This window comes from Ictidomys tridecemlineatus, chromosome 1, assembly GCF_052094955.1.
Source record: "Ictidomys tridecemlineatus isolate mIctTri1 chromosome 1, mIctTri1.hap1, whole genome shotgun sequence".
In the NCBI taxonomy this organism is placed as follows: Eukaryota; Metazoa; Chordata; class Mammalia; order Rodentia; family Sciuridae; genus Ictidomys; species Ictidomys tridecemlineatus.
The window spans coordinates 153,065,352-153,079,974 of record NC_135477.1 but is presented as its reverse complement, the minus strand read 5'-3'; the positions used below and the strand labels follow the sequence as shown (position 1 = coordinate 153,079,974).

The 14,623-nt window shown below is 44.0% G+C and overlaps 1 protein-coding gene across 1 annotated transcript in view; it reads left to right on the top strand.

Annotated features, from left to right (window-relative positions):
* Adamts2 (ADAM metallopeptidase with thrombospondin type 1 motif 2) overlaps positions 1-14,623 on the top strand; it is a 258,874-nt gene that overhangs the window by 66,690 nt on the left and 177,561 nt on the right. The window lies entirely within an intron of this gene.

Below are 14,623 nucleotides of genomic sequence, written 5' to 3'. Positions count from 1 at the left end.
TGCTAGAGGTCCACATGTAGGTAGGTTTTCTTTTATTCCCTCTTTAGACTGTCATGGTGGTTCTCAGCATTTGGTTCAGAAAAGAGCCATCCTATGGAGTGTATGCAAAACCCACATCAGCTTAACTTGTGGGGGAATCAGGAGATTTTCAGGGATAATCTTCCACTTCCTGCTTCCTCAAGAAGCAACCTCCTTTCCTCTCAACCAGCAAGAAGCTTTTCTAATGGCAAGGCACGGGCCACCTTGCAAACTGGAAGCCCTATTCTGTGGATGTGGGTGAGACCATGTAGGGAAGCTGCCCATAAGTGATGGGGTCAAGGCTTGGGATGGTCCTTATTTATATTCCCTAGAGCCTGTGTGTTGGGTGTCAGGCTAATCATTCATGAGCTCCACGAGCTGCCCCTCAGAGACATGTGGGGTGGATCAGACCCTCTGTGGTGCTTGGCATCTCTGGATCAGGCTGACCCCAGCACCACTAAGGTGCTGGTGCTGCCTGTGGGGGCAGCCCTGAGTACTTTTGGATGTGTGCATGTCTTCCCTGTTCATGGGACTGAGTAGCCAAGGGAATGTCATTCATTGAAAATAATTAGCTGAGTGGACATGTTTCTGGGTGCTCAGCTCTAATTACAAGGCTATGCATGCACCTCCTGCCAGCATTATGTACCGGGCTCCCAGTTATTAGGGTAAATGTTCAAGAGATAAAACACCTAGGGAAAAAGACCACCCTGGAAGGCCAATTCCAGTGCTTGTTCTGGGCTTGGATCTATCAGGCTATTAGCACATGTTTGCCTGCGATCACAGGAAGGTGATGTTCCATGCTTGTCCTGGGCTGTGAGCTGTCAGCCATTGTCAGGTTCTTGTCCATGGTAATGGGCAGGTGCTATTCTACATCCCTCTGAGTCTGTGACTCTGAGTTGCTCAGTTGAAAGGGAAAACACGCTTCGAGTTGATGTTAGTTTTCGCTCAAGTCTAATTCCTGATCTGTAAACAAAGCTTGTAAGAACAAGAGGCTCCCCCATGTGCAAATCAGCTCATTAATTTGACTTAGAGGAACGCATAGCGCCTCAGCCTCTTTGGTGAAGATTAGCACTTTTTAAGCAAGTGAGAGTCTCGTCAGGACAAAGCAACACAATTATGTGCCCCTTATTTCAGGAGAGCAGAGGAAAGTGGGCTGGCTGTCTTCCCTGGAAACAAGAAAGGGAGGCTTCAGGTTAGCACGTACACGGAGTGCTGTGAGTGAGAAGCCATGGGCCGTCACCAGGGTGAGGTCATGGTGTCTGGAATTGTAGGAAGGTCAGTTCTCATCCCCCCCCCCCACCCAGGGAAGATGGCCCAGGGCAAGGGGACCTGTGGGTATAAACTGGTATGCTCAGCTCCTGACAACCTCTAGAAATGCAGGAAGCCTTCTCTTTTGATGAGATTGAGAGAAACTAATCCTGAGTCACATAAGCCAAAGGGAATTAAAGTCAAGCTGACAGGGTCTGGGGATGGAGGTTTGGAAATGGGGTACCTTGGAGGGCCCCAGTCTCAACCTCCGGAAGCTGGCTGGGCTGTGTTTAGGGCTCTGGGGTGGGAGATTTGGGTTGGCCTTGGTCACATTGTTTTTGTCTCAGATGTATATTCTGAGGAGAGTCACCTTGGGTGGGTTCACCCTACCCTTGCTCACCTGGGCTTCTTACCAACAGCCCTTCTAGACTGTCCCAGGGTGTCCGGGGACTCTGGGCTGTTATTTGATTAAAATATGTGTGACCAGATTCATTAGTTCATGTGGGGCCTGTTGAATGGATCAATACAGATTTAGAGGAAAAGAGGAGGAGAGGTGCTAACATACTCATTTACTGTCCAATTAGTGCATGTGAAGATCCTTGTCAGCATGCAGCTTCAGGAACACCCATGCCTTGTCCTTTATTGTCAAGTATGCTACTCCTAACTAATATCATATTTCTGATCCCTCCAACGGGGGGTAAAATAGCAATGCTGTTATTCTTCTAATGCATGGCTCTTTGGAACCTGTTTGCAAAGACACATTGTAGGGTTGTTTTTTTTTTTTGTCTTTGCATTCCCTGTCCCCAAATATTTGGGGCCAGTTATGGCATGTCTCCCAACTTGACTATGGCTCCCTCAAAGATTATTCCTGTACTTTGTTGATGATGATGACCAATGCAGATGATACCAAGAAGATGCAGGAAAATGTGAGCTATTGTTCATTTTCTGGTCACATTAAAATTTTTCATTTGGAACTCAGTAGCAAGGAGAGCCATGCATCCTTCAGCCATGTGTTTTTTTTTCAGTCTTTAGGTTGTTATCTCTGCCCTCTTAGATTGTGACCTCACGCAGTATCAAGCATGCTCTTACCTTCTGCAAACTGCTACCAGTGGGCAGAGTAAGAAGAGCTGCCCAGGTTGTGTGAGATGTACCATTATTATGCAGACCAGCCTGAGCATTCAATGTCCAGCATTCCTTGGAGACAAGAGAGGACATGGGGTGGGGTGATGGTATTGCAGAGCAACAACTTCAAAAGCCTACCAAGCAAATGGGTATAGCTGGCCACAGGGGCTGCCTTGAAATGGCATGGAGCCTTTGAAGGTGTGGGGTCACTGTCCTGGGTGCCAGGAGTGGGGCATGAATACAGCAAAGGATGCTGGTTACTATCGCCCCGCTCCTGGATTCTGGAGCTTGGAGGTGGCACTGAAATTGGAACACATGTGGATGATGCTGATGTTGACATATTTAACTCACTTGTGTAGCCCAAGTTCAAGGCTTAGGCAGAGCCCTGAACTCATTCTGTGTCTGTGAGTGTGCATCACCAAAAACTGTCTCAATCCCACCTGTATTCATAAAGGAATCACCCCTCTGGCCAGTGGGAACAGCTTGCTGATCAAGCCACTTGCCCTGGACCTTGTGATAACCTCATAGACACAAACAAATCTGGAGCTCCTGGGACCCCAATGTAAGGAGAAGGATAGAGAGTGATCCAGAGGGAGGAAAAGAGCACACTTCTACATTGTTGGTGGGACTGTAAACTGGTGCAACTACTCTGGAAAGAAGTATGGAGATTCCTCAGAAAGCTAGGAATGGAACCACCATTTGACTCAGCTATCCCATTTCTTGGTGTGTATCCAAAGGAGTTAAAAATCAGCATATTACAATGATGCAGCCACATCAATGTTTATAGCAGCACAATTTAAAACAGCTAAACTATGGAGCCAACTGAGGTGCCCCCCAACAGGTGAATGGATAAAGAAATTGTGGTGTAAATACACAATGGAATTAGCCATTAAGAAGAATGACTGTATGACATTTGCCAGTAAATGGGTGGATCTGGAGACTATCATGTTAAGTGAAATAAGCTGATCCACCAAAACCAAAGGTCAAATGTTTTCTCTGATATATGGAAGCTAACCCATAATAAGGGGAAGAAGGGAAGAAGAGAACTTCAGTAGATTAGACAAAGGGGAGTGACGGGGAAGAGGGGATAGGAAAATGAAAGACATAATTTTCCTATGTATATGAATGAAAACACCACAGTGAATCTTACCATTGTGTACACTCATAAGAATGGGATCCTAATGAGAATAAGATATGTTGCCTGAGGTGGACCAATGGTACAGAATAGAGGACACAGAGACTAATACACAAAGTTACAACTATCTTATATTTGATAAGGGGGCTAAAAACATGCAATGGAGGAAGGATAGCATCTTCAACAAATGGTGCTGGGAAAATTGGAAATCCATATGCAACAAAATGAAATTGAATCCCTTTCTCTCACCAGCCACAAAAGTTAACTCAAAGTGGATCAAGGAGCTAGATATCAAATCAGAGACACTGCGTCTGATAGAAGAAAAAGTTGGCTACGATCTACATATTGTGGGGTCAGGCTCCAAATTCCTTAATAGGACGCCCATAGCCCAAGAGTTAATAACAAGAATAAACAAATGGGACTTCCTTAAACTAAAAAGTTTTTTCTCAGCAAGAGAAACAATAAAAGAGGTAAATAGAGAGCCTATATCCTGGGAACAAATTTTTACCCCTCACACCTCAGATAGAGCCCTAATATCCAGAATGTACAAAGAACTCAAAAAATTAAACAATAAGATAACAAATAATCCAATCAACAAATGGGCCAAGGACCTGAACAGACACTTCTCAGAGGAGGACAAACAATCAGTCAATAAGTACATGAAAAAAAATGCTCACCATCTCTAGCAATCAGAGAAATGCAAATCAAAACCACCCTAAGATACCATCTCACTCCAGTAAGATTGGCAGCTATTATGAAGTCAAACAACAATAAGTGTTGGCGAGGATGTGGGGAAAAGGGTACACTTGTACATTGCTGGTGGGACTGCAAAATGGTGAGGCCAATTTGGAAAGCAGTATGGAGATTCCTGGGAAAGCTGGGAATGGATCCACCATTTGACCCAGCTATCGCCCTCCTCAGACTATTCCCTGAAGACCTTAAAAGAGCGCACTATAGGGATACGGCCACATCAATGATTATAGCAGCACAATTCACAATAGCTAGACTGTGGAACCAACCTAGATGCCCTTCAATAGATGAATGGATAAAAAAAAAGTGGCATCTATACACAATGGAGTATTATGCAGCACTAAGAAATGACAAAATCATGGAATTTGCAGGGAAACGGATGGCATTAGAGCAGATTATGCTAAGTGAAGCTAGCCAAGCCCTAAAAAACAAATGCCAAATGTCTTCTTTGATATAAAGAGAGCCACTAAGAACAGAACAGGAAGGAAGAGCATGAGGAAAAGACTAACAGTAAACAAAGACGAGTGGGGGGAGAGAAAGGGAGAGAGAAGGGAAAGCATATGGAAATGGTAGGAGACCTTCAATGATACACAAAATTATAAGAGGTTATGAGGGGCAAGGGGGAGGGGGAAAAAAGGGAGAGAATTGAATAACAGCAGAGGAGGTAGAGAGGGAAGATGGGAGGGGAGAGGAGGGGAGGGGGGATATTAGGGGATAGGAAAGGTAGCAGAATACAACAGTCACTAATATGCCACTTGTAAAAATGTGAGTATGTAACAGATGTGATTCTGCAATCTGTATTCGGGGTAAAAATGGGAGTTCAAAACCCAATTGAGTCAAATGTATGAAAGATGATATATCATGAGCTCTGTAATGTTTTGAACAATCAATAAATAAAAAAAAAGATATGTTGCCTGCTTGTATAATAACATCAAAATGGAATCAACTGTCAGAGGGATCAACAAGGCCTGTGTAGAGACAGTCTAGGCATGGACTCTCTGCTCAAGAGTACTGTTTTGGCTACACTGTTGCTAAATTTTTAATTCCTCATCCCCAAAGTTCATGTGTTGGAAACTTAATCCCAAAAGTCATATGTAGATGGTATTTAGAAGTGGGGCTTTTGGGGAGATAATTAGGATTAGATGAGGTTGTGAGATGGGGCCTCCATAATGGCATTAGTGGCTTTCTAAGGAGAGACATAACCTAGCACATGCTTACTCTGTCCCACCATGTGGTGCCCCTGCTTTGTCACAATGCAGCACGAGGCCCTCACAAGCTTCTAGCAGATGTTGGCACCATGCTTAGACTGCCGAGCCTGCAGAACTGTGAGCCAAATAAACTATTCTTTATAAATCACCTTGTCTGTGATATTCAGATAGAGCAACAGAAAATGGAACTATATACTGTTCTTTCTTCCGGGTATTCCTGGAGCACACCAGGCTCTCTTCCTACTTCAGGGGTTGGCACCTGCTCCTTTGCTGGAACTCAGCACTTCCCACAGGGCCTGTTCCCTTGAACACCAGGGATGTTGCAGTGAAGCTGGGAGCCTTCCTTCTAAGGAGAGGCACTAATGTGCAGAATGAACTGGCCAAAGGGCACTGAGAGTGGCCAGGAGTATAATTTTTAAAAATATGTTTACACATTTTATTTTGAAATAATGGTAGACCTATGCTATTTTTAAAAAATAGCAAAAAAAAAAAAGTTGAAGAAAAAGCAAAGATTTCTTGTATGCCCTTCACCCTGCTTCCCCTAAGGTTAACAGTTTGTATCATCTTAGAATAAGGATTGAAACTATAACCTTTTAACATTGATATGATGCTACAACACTATTACTTAAGTCTCCAAACTTGATTTGAATTTTTGCTAGTTCTCTGACCCAAGTGTGTTTTCTGGTTCAGAATCCCATGCAGGATCCCACTGGCTCTTGTGTCTTTTGTCCCCTCTGTCTGAGATTTCATGACCCCGACCAATCTTATCATTTATCACCCAGACTGTAGACTGCGCCCCTACAGGGGTTTGTCGATTGTTTCCTCATGTTAGATCAAGCTTATGCATTTTTGGCAGGAATCTCACCAAAATGACGTGCTCTGTGTAGGGCATCGCATCTAGGGAGGTGAGGTTGAATTGTCTCATTATTGTTGTTGATGACCACCCCCCGTGGTTAAGGTGCACTTCAGAAATTCTCCCTTGTAAAGTGACTATAGTTATTTCCCCTTATTTATAGGGGATATGTTCCAAGATCCTCAGCAGATGCCTGAAACTGTGGATAGTACTGGATCCTATATAAATATATGTAATATAATATACATATATATATGTATATATACAAAAATGTATATATATATATATTTTTCATACATATCTATAGTAAAGTTTAATTTATAAATTAGGTACAGAAAAAGATTAACAATAAAATAGAGCAATTGCAACATTATACTGTAATAAAAGTGTGGTCTGTCTCTCTCAAAGTAACTTATTCTACGGTAATCACCCTTCTTGACTGTGGATACCTGAAACCTCAGAGAAACCTCAGATATGGGGACAGTCTTGAATTTCTTTCCTCTGTAATTAATAAATCTTGTAGATAATATGGCATGATGAAAACATTTTGTCTCTCCTCGTACTTTTTGCCCACTAATTTTGGCATCCACGGGCGAAGTTTCTCTGCAACAATCCTTACTATGGTGTTTACTCATGTTTTTTTATGAAGGTTGTTTTCCATTTTCATCAGTTTGCCTACAGTTATTAATTGAATTCCATTATGAGGACATTCTTCCCCTTCTCCCTATTTATTTATCATTCACTCATTAGTTCATACCAGTGTAGAGTTGTGGAGATTTGTTTTATAGCCTATTACTCTCATTATTCATTATTTTGTTCGAATTATCCCAGGTATGGGCATTGAGAGCCCCTTCAGGTTGGCCCTTCTGTCCTTTTTCCGTGCCCAGGGTGTGATTTTACATGGGGTAAGGGGCTTTGATGCAAACAGAACCAAGGAGAGGAGGCGGGCTGGGTCTGCAGCCTGCTCTCTCAGACAGCGTGGGGTGGATATGGTCTGCACCTGGTCCTGAGCTGTCAGCTCGCCTGCTCTGATTATTGCAGAGGCCCTGAGAATTGGGGCTTGGCATTGCTGATGGGCAGGGCCATACTGTGCCCAGGGTATCTGTGTGTTGGCTTTGGAGCAGGCAGGATAACGGGATGTATCTCTGCTGCCTTTCACAGCCTGGGACTTTTACTGTCTCCCAGTGTAACTCTTTATGGCTAGGCTCTGTGAGGAGCAGAGTCCCATGGGACACCTGATCCTTTGGGATGCCTGACTGAATGTGCCTTTATTCCAGATGCAGTGCCTTTGGTCATGACTAGCCTTGCTGCTCAGGATCTCTAGCTGGGCTCTGATGACTCACAGAGGGGCCTAGGTCCATATGGGCTGCCATCCTCACTCCAGAATGAAGAAACATTCCAAAGTTACCAGTGAGGACTCACTGGTGCTGGACTCAGCCCCTCCCGGTAGATCCCCACTCGCCAGGCGAGGACACAGGACTGACGGCGTCTGAAGGCCTGCAGAGTAGCCTGGCCACAGCCCAGACAACCTGGCCCTGAGAGCCCCGTCTCTTCCCATAAATAAACCAGACGAGATCCTTCGTCAGATGGCGTGGCCTGGTTTTTGTTTTGGGAAATCTGGACAAGAAGGGGCAGCAGACAGCCTTGGGCTCTGGCAGGGTTACCCGCCTGGGAGTGGCAGCTGGGTAGGCGGGTAGAGGACGGTCGGCGGTCGGCCTGCCCCGGATACCCTGGCAGGCCCCAGAGATCAGAGCAGGAAAAGAAGCCAGATTTGAAGGAAATCAAAGTCAGGCAGGGCTCCAGGCTCCGAATATGCAGGGCCTGAGATGTCCAGAGAGGGGCTCATGGCCCAGAGCACCAGGGAAGCAGCAGTGTATAGTGGCGAGGGAAGAATCAAGACCTGAGCACCCCAGCCCATGGAGGCACAGAGGACACCCCCCCTGAGTGTCACCATCGCACGCTCAACACTTCCTTCCACTTCTGGGAAAACTGAGGCTGAAGGAGAGGAAGAGCTGACTCCCACATGAAGTGGAGGGTCGACTATGACCCTGAACTTTTCCCATTGGGACTTATATGTCTGCTCTCGCCTCTGAGGAGCACATTCACCGGGCAGCGTTATCTTCCCCAGCCTCTGTGCGCACAGGCCAGATCCCTGCTTCCTTTCGTGGCCTTGACTACCCTCACTCAGCCCCAACCTGATCAGACATGTGATAAGGAGAATTTCAGATTAAATTGTAGGCTTCTTGCCCACTGAACCAACCTTTGTCTACCAACCTGGTAACTGGACCCTTGGTGAGCATGTGTCTCCTCTCTGATCATCTGACCCTCCTGGAGGATCAGCCCACGTAGGCGGGATCAGGGTACTGTCTCTTGCATCTCCAGGATGGAGAACTTCCTCTCTGAGTCCCACTGTCCTGGAAAGCAAGATCCTGTTTAGAACATGCTGTTCCTCTAGAATTATTAGCCTTGTCTTTTATCAACTGTGTAGACTTAGCCCTTGGGACTGTCCACAAGATTCTATGAGCATCACGGGGATCCCCTCTGCGGGAGTCTTAGCTAGCTTCTGCAAGCATAACAGGCCTGCCCTCAGGAACGAGGGTGCCAGCTTGCCACTGGCCCCGGGGTGCTGGTCTCCAGAAAGAGTGGAGCAGGTTGGAAGAAGAGAGTCCTGTCATCTGATCACTGACCTTTGGCTGTACAACATCTGGGCCTGCATTTACTGCCCTGTGTCACACGGGTGAGAATACCCTCTTTAGAAGGGAGGGGTCCCACGTGGCTAGCCCTGAGCATGCTTAGCCTTCACTTTTTTACTTATTTGATTTCTGGCACTTTGGGGACTGATTCAGTGACCTGCCTAGGTGGCCCTCCTCCTTCCTGCCTGAGCCACAACCCTGCTCGGTTTTGTCCACATGGTACCCATGATGCCCCTGTGAACAGCTGGCTTTGTTTTTGTGTGGTGTTGGTGCATGGTGGGTAGAAGAGCTAAACTAGCCTACAATTCATAGCCTGCCCCCCCCCCCAAAAAAAAACCTTCCAAATGTGACTGTATTTGGAGACAGGCTCTTTAAAGAAGTAATTACACTAAAAGGAGGTCACTAATCCAACATGACTGGTGTCCTTAAAAGAAGAGACACACAGAGAGAAGATTATGTAAAGAAAAAGAAGAAGAAGGGTATACCCCAAGCAGAGAGGCCTCAGGAGGCCTCTTTTGACACCTTGACCTTGGACTTACAGCTTCCAGAATCATGAAACAACAAGTTTAAGCTGTGCAGTCTGTGGAACTTTGTTATGCAGCCCTAGTCACAGTACAGACACACTGGAGGGGGTGCTGGTGCCAGAATCTGGTGGGGGATGTGCTGGGGGGTTTCTCTTGGAGCATTATTCTGGTAGATTGGAGGGAGGGCTGCAGTGAATGCCAAGGGTGGTTGTGTGGATATAGGTGGCTGATGATGCCTTGGCCCCAATGTCCCTTCCATAAGTGAAGTTGATTATGGGGGTACTTTGCTTTCTCTAAATTTTTCTCAGTCCCCTCCCCCAAATGACATATCTAGCAAAAAAAGCATATATGGGCACTCCTAGACAAGTGTTCCTGTCACTCGAGCTGCTTGGCCAGACCTTGCAGGCTCTGTGTGGACCAGGATGGAAGTAGTGGAGCTTCCAGGGGTCAGTGAGAAAAGTGGAATGGCAGAGTGCACAGGCCTCCAAGGAGGCAGGGAGGCCAGCAGGGAATAGCCACACAAAGGTGTTGGATTCCAACTGGCATCGGCTATTCCACGGCCAGGTGCCAACCCAGCAAAGGGCTTTTTGGCAGGGCTTGTTGAAGGAGGAACTTGGACCTTGCTCTGTGAGCTCTCTTCCACCTCACATCTCAAGGCCATGGTCTGCCATGGCTGGTGAGATATGGTAGCTCAGAAAGAAAAATTTTGCTTTTTGATAGTTTGGCAAATGTTCCTGCAGCAAGAGCCATTTTTCTTCTTTAGTGGAGAACACCCTGTTATTTATGTGAATGTTAATTTGCAACAGGGGACATTCCTCGACGTGGTCTTCATGCAGAGTGAGACCTGGCAAATGTCAGCCGGAGCGTCTGGCAGGGACGAGTGTCAGTTCTTGTGATATACCGGCAAGCTTGTCCTGGTCCCAGGGTCTGAGTCGAACCCCTGACCCCACTGTCCTGACCAGGGCTGGCAGGACAGCTCCATTTCCTGGAGGCCTCCCCGGCTCTGGTGTGCATAAGGGCCATTAGGAGGAGTTTGCAGTGTTCCAGAATGTGGGACATTCTGGATTCTCACAGGCTGGACAGACCAGGCCCCATGGGAGCAGATTTAGTGTTGCCTAGTTGAGTGGGAAGCCTGGCCCCGTGAGGCATCCTTGCTGTCATATTATTTATGCCATTTTTTTTCTCTCTTTTTTGGCCCCTGTCCACACACCCACCCCACTCATTTTTCTTTCTGCCCTTTCTTCAAACAGATTGTCTGTTTTGATACATTCCCTCTGTAAAAATCTCAAAAAGAGAAAAAAAAAAAACCAGAAAAAGACAATCAAAACATGAAACTCACCCTCAACCTTAACACTAACTCTTTGTTACATGTTTCCAAGCAACTCTCATAGCCTCATCACAGAGGCTGTTTCATTAGGTGCTGTGCTGAGTGCTGCACAAACGGTATCTCACTTAACCCTTGCATCAACAGTATAATTCCTGTTGTGAACCTTGTTTTACATTCACAACACGGAGACTCAGAATCCTCATAGTTAGCCAGTGGTGAAGTCTGTACTTGAGGGGAAGCTGAGCAACTTAGAGCACAGTTGTGACTGTGAGGTTACATTGATATTAGGCACAAAGATCCATGTGACTTTACACAAGGGGGTTGGCTTCGACCCGGATCTGCCTCCTTCAGGCACTAGTTTGTCACGTATGTGTTTATTCTTTTAAGTGGTGAAAAAAAAATCCATATTTTGTCCTTAGTATAAATTTACATATTTAGTAAAAGTTTTTGCAAGGCACAGAGTTTTTTTTAATCAATCAAATCATTTACATATTGTGCTACAGATAATTGTTCACCTGTCATCTAATTTATATATACATACAGAGAGACCGTGTGTGTGTGTGTGTGTGTGTGTGTGTGTGTGTATCAAGAGACACTATCTAGTCTCCCATATTGCTAAATGCTGTATAGTCTATTTTTAGTAATTGGGAAGGTATGTATTTAGTTTTATTAGTTGTGGCTCTTCTGACTTCAGGTAGTATTCTTAAAATTTTATTTATTGACTTTAGAAAGTTATTGGTAACTGTTGATTCCTCTATGAAAGATTAAGAAGTCAAAGCAATTAAGTTACTTCTTTCTACCTTCCTCTATCCTTTCTTTGATTTTTGTGGGCTCCTCAGGCAATCCCCACCCCACCCCACCCCACCCCACCCCACCCTACCCACTTACTAAATTTACTAATGGGAAGTTATTTTTTCATTACATAATTTTTCTTTTCAGAAGACATGACAAGTGACTTCTCGTTGGTAATCTTGATCCTGCATAATTCTCATGTGGAGGTCAATTTCAGTATTCTAAACCTGTGATCTCTCTATTTGTGGGCACTAAATTTTGAAATCAAGTTTGGATTGCATAAAATGACAGCTGAAGAGTGACGGGGAGAGATGCAAAATGGAGCTGAGCCTGGATGCTTATGAGAGGATCCCCCAGGGACAGGGATGAAGCCCAGTCCCTCTGTGCACCCCACTCTCCCAGGCTTCAACTTGCCCAAGGTTGTACACCTGGTTGATTGGCAGGGGACGGGCTCTGGGTTTCTTTCTAGGCCAGTGGTTCCTAAGGTTTGGCCTAGCAGGTGAACTAGTGTGGTGCCAAATGTGGCATTAGAAAGCATTGAATCCTATCAAAATCCCAGCTGGCTTCTTGGCAGACATTGACAAGGTGATCCTAAAATATATATGGAAATTCAAGGGACCCAGAATAGCCAAAACAGTGTTGAAAAGGAAGAACAAAGTCGGAAGACTCTCACTTCGTGATTCCAAAATTTGCTATTAAAGCTATGGTGATCAAGATTGTGTGGTCCTGAAAGAAGGATATAGATCAATGGAACAGAACTATTAAAAATAAATTCTCACATTGGGGGCTGGGGATGTGGCTCAAGCGGTAGTGCGCTCGCCTGGCATGCGTGCGGCCCGGGTTCGATCCTCAGCACCACGTACCAACAAAGATGTTGTGTCCGCCAAGAACTAAAAAATAAATATTAAAAATTCTCTCTCTCTCTCTCTCTCCTCTTTCACTCTCTCTTTAAAAAAAAAATTCTCACATTGATTTTTGGCCTGAGTGACAAATTCAATGATACAAAAGAGTCTTTTCAACTGGTACAACTGGATATCCACATGCAAAGTAATGAGATTGAATCCCTTCCTCACTCCATACACATAATGTGAGAGCTAAAGCTTTTATAAAACTCTTTTGAAAATGTAGAGTAAGTCATTGTTATTCTGGGTTAGGCAAAGTTTTAGATATTACTCCAGAAGAACAAGTGACATAAGAAAAAAAAAACAGACAAACTGGACTTCATGAACATCTTTTATAACTTCAGTGGACACTATCAAAATAGAGAAAATACGACCCACTGAATGAGAAAAAAATTTGTAAATCATATATCTAATAAGGGACTTGCATCTAGAATATATAAAAATCTCTCATGATGCAATAAAAGAAAAATAATTTCATTTAAAAGTGGGCAAGGAATCTGAATAGACATTTTCCCAAAGATCACTGAATGGCCATATAAACACATGAAAAGGTGCTCAACATTTTTAGTTTTTCAGAGAAATCCATGTCACATCTGCTATGATAGCTAGAATCAAGGACCCAGATATAAGCATTGGTGAAGATGAGGAGAAATTGGGACACTTATACAGAACTAGTGAGAAGATGAAATGGTGCAGCCATTGTGGAAAATAGTCTAGAGTTACCATATGACAGAGCAGTTTCACTTTTAAGAGAAATGAAAACAACTATCCACATACAAACTTGTACACAGATGTTTTTAGCAGAATTATTCATAGGAGCCCAAAAGTCAGAACAACCAATTTTCCATCAGCCAGTGAGTGTACAAATAAAATGTGGAATATACATTTGATGGAATATTATTTAGCAATAAAGAAAAATGAAATACTTTTTTATTGCCATGCTATAACATGGATGAATCTTGAAAACATAAGAAGTGAATGAAAACAGTCACAAAGGATATATGTTTATAGCAGCTCAATTCACAATAGCTAGACTATGGAACCAATCTAGGTGTCCTTCAATAGATGAATGGATAAAGAAAATATGGTATATGTACTCAGTGGAATATTACTCATCTTTAAAGAAGAGTAAAATTATGGAGTTTGCCAGTGAATGGTTGGAGTTGGAGAATATTATGCTAGGCAAAATAAGCCAATCCCACAAAACCAAGGCTGAATGTTTTCTCTAATATGCGACTGCTAATTCACAATAAGGTGTGGGGGGCGCTATGGAAGAATAGCGTTACCTTAGATTAGGTAGAGGGAAGTGATGGGGGAAGGGGAGGGGATGTGGAGATAGAAAAGACAGAAGAATGAAACAGACATCATTACTGTATGTATGTATATGACTACATGATCAATATGACTCTGCAGTATGTACACTCAGAAAAATAAGAAGTTATATCCCATCTATGTCTGATATATCAAAGTGCATAAATGCATTCTACTGTCACGTATAACTAATTAAAACAAATAAAAATTAAAATATATAAATATATATATTTAGCATTCCATTTATATATAGTGTTAAGAATGGATTAGTGGTTGCCAGGAACTGAGTAGGAGAGGAGGAGTTGGGGGCAACATAGGAGTGATTGCTAATGTGTACAGGGTTTCATTTTGGGATGAAAATTTCTAAAATGGAGAGTAGTTATAGTTGAATTGTACACTTTCTTTCTTTTTGGAGGGGTGGGGATTGAACTCAGGGGCACTTGACCACTGAGCCACATCCCCAGCCCTATTTTGTATTTTATTTAAAGACAGGGTCTCCCTGAGTTGCTTGGTGCCTCGCTTTTGCTGAGGCTGGCTTTGAGCTCACAATCCTCCTGCCTCAGCCTCCCAAGCCACTGGGATTACAGGTGTGCACTACCACACCCAGCCGAATTGTACACTTTCAATGTACAATTTAAATTTGTGAATTGTACAATATGTGAATTATAGCTCCATGAAGTTGTTACATATTTTTAAAGCATTGAACCTCGTAGTGAAAAAAATTACTCTCTTTGCAATTA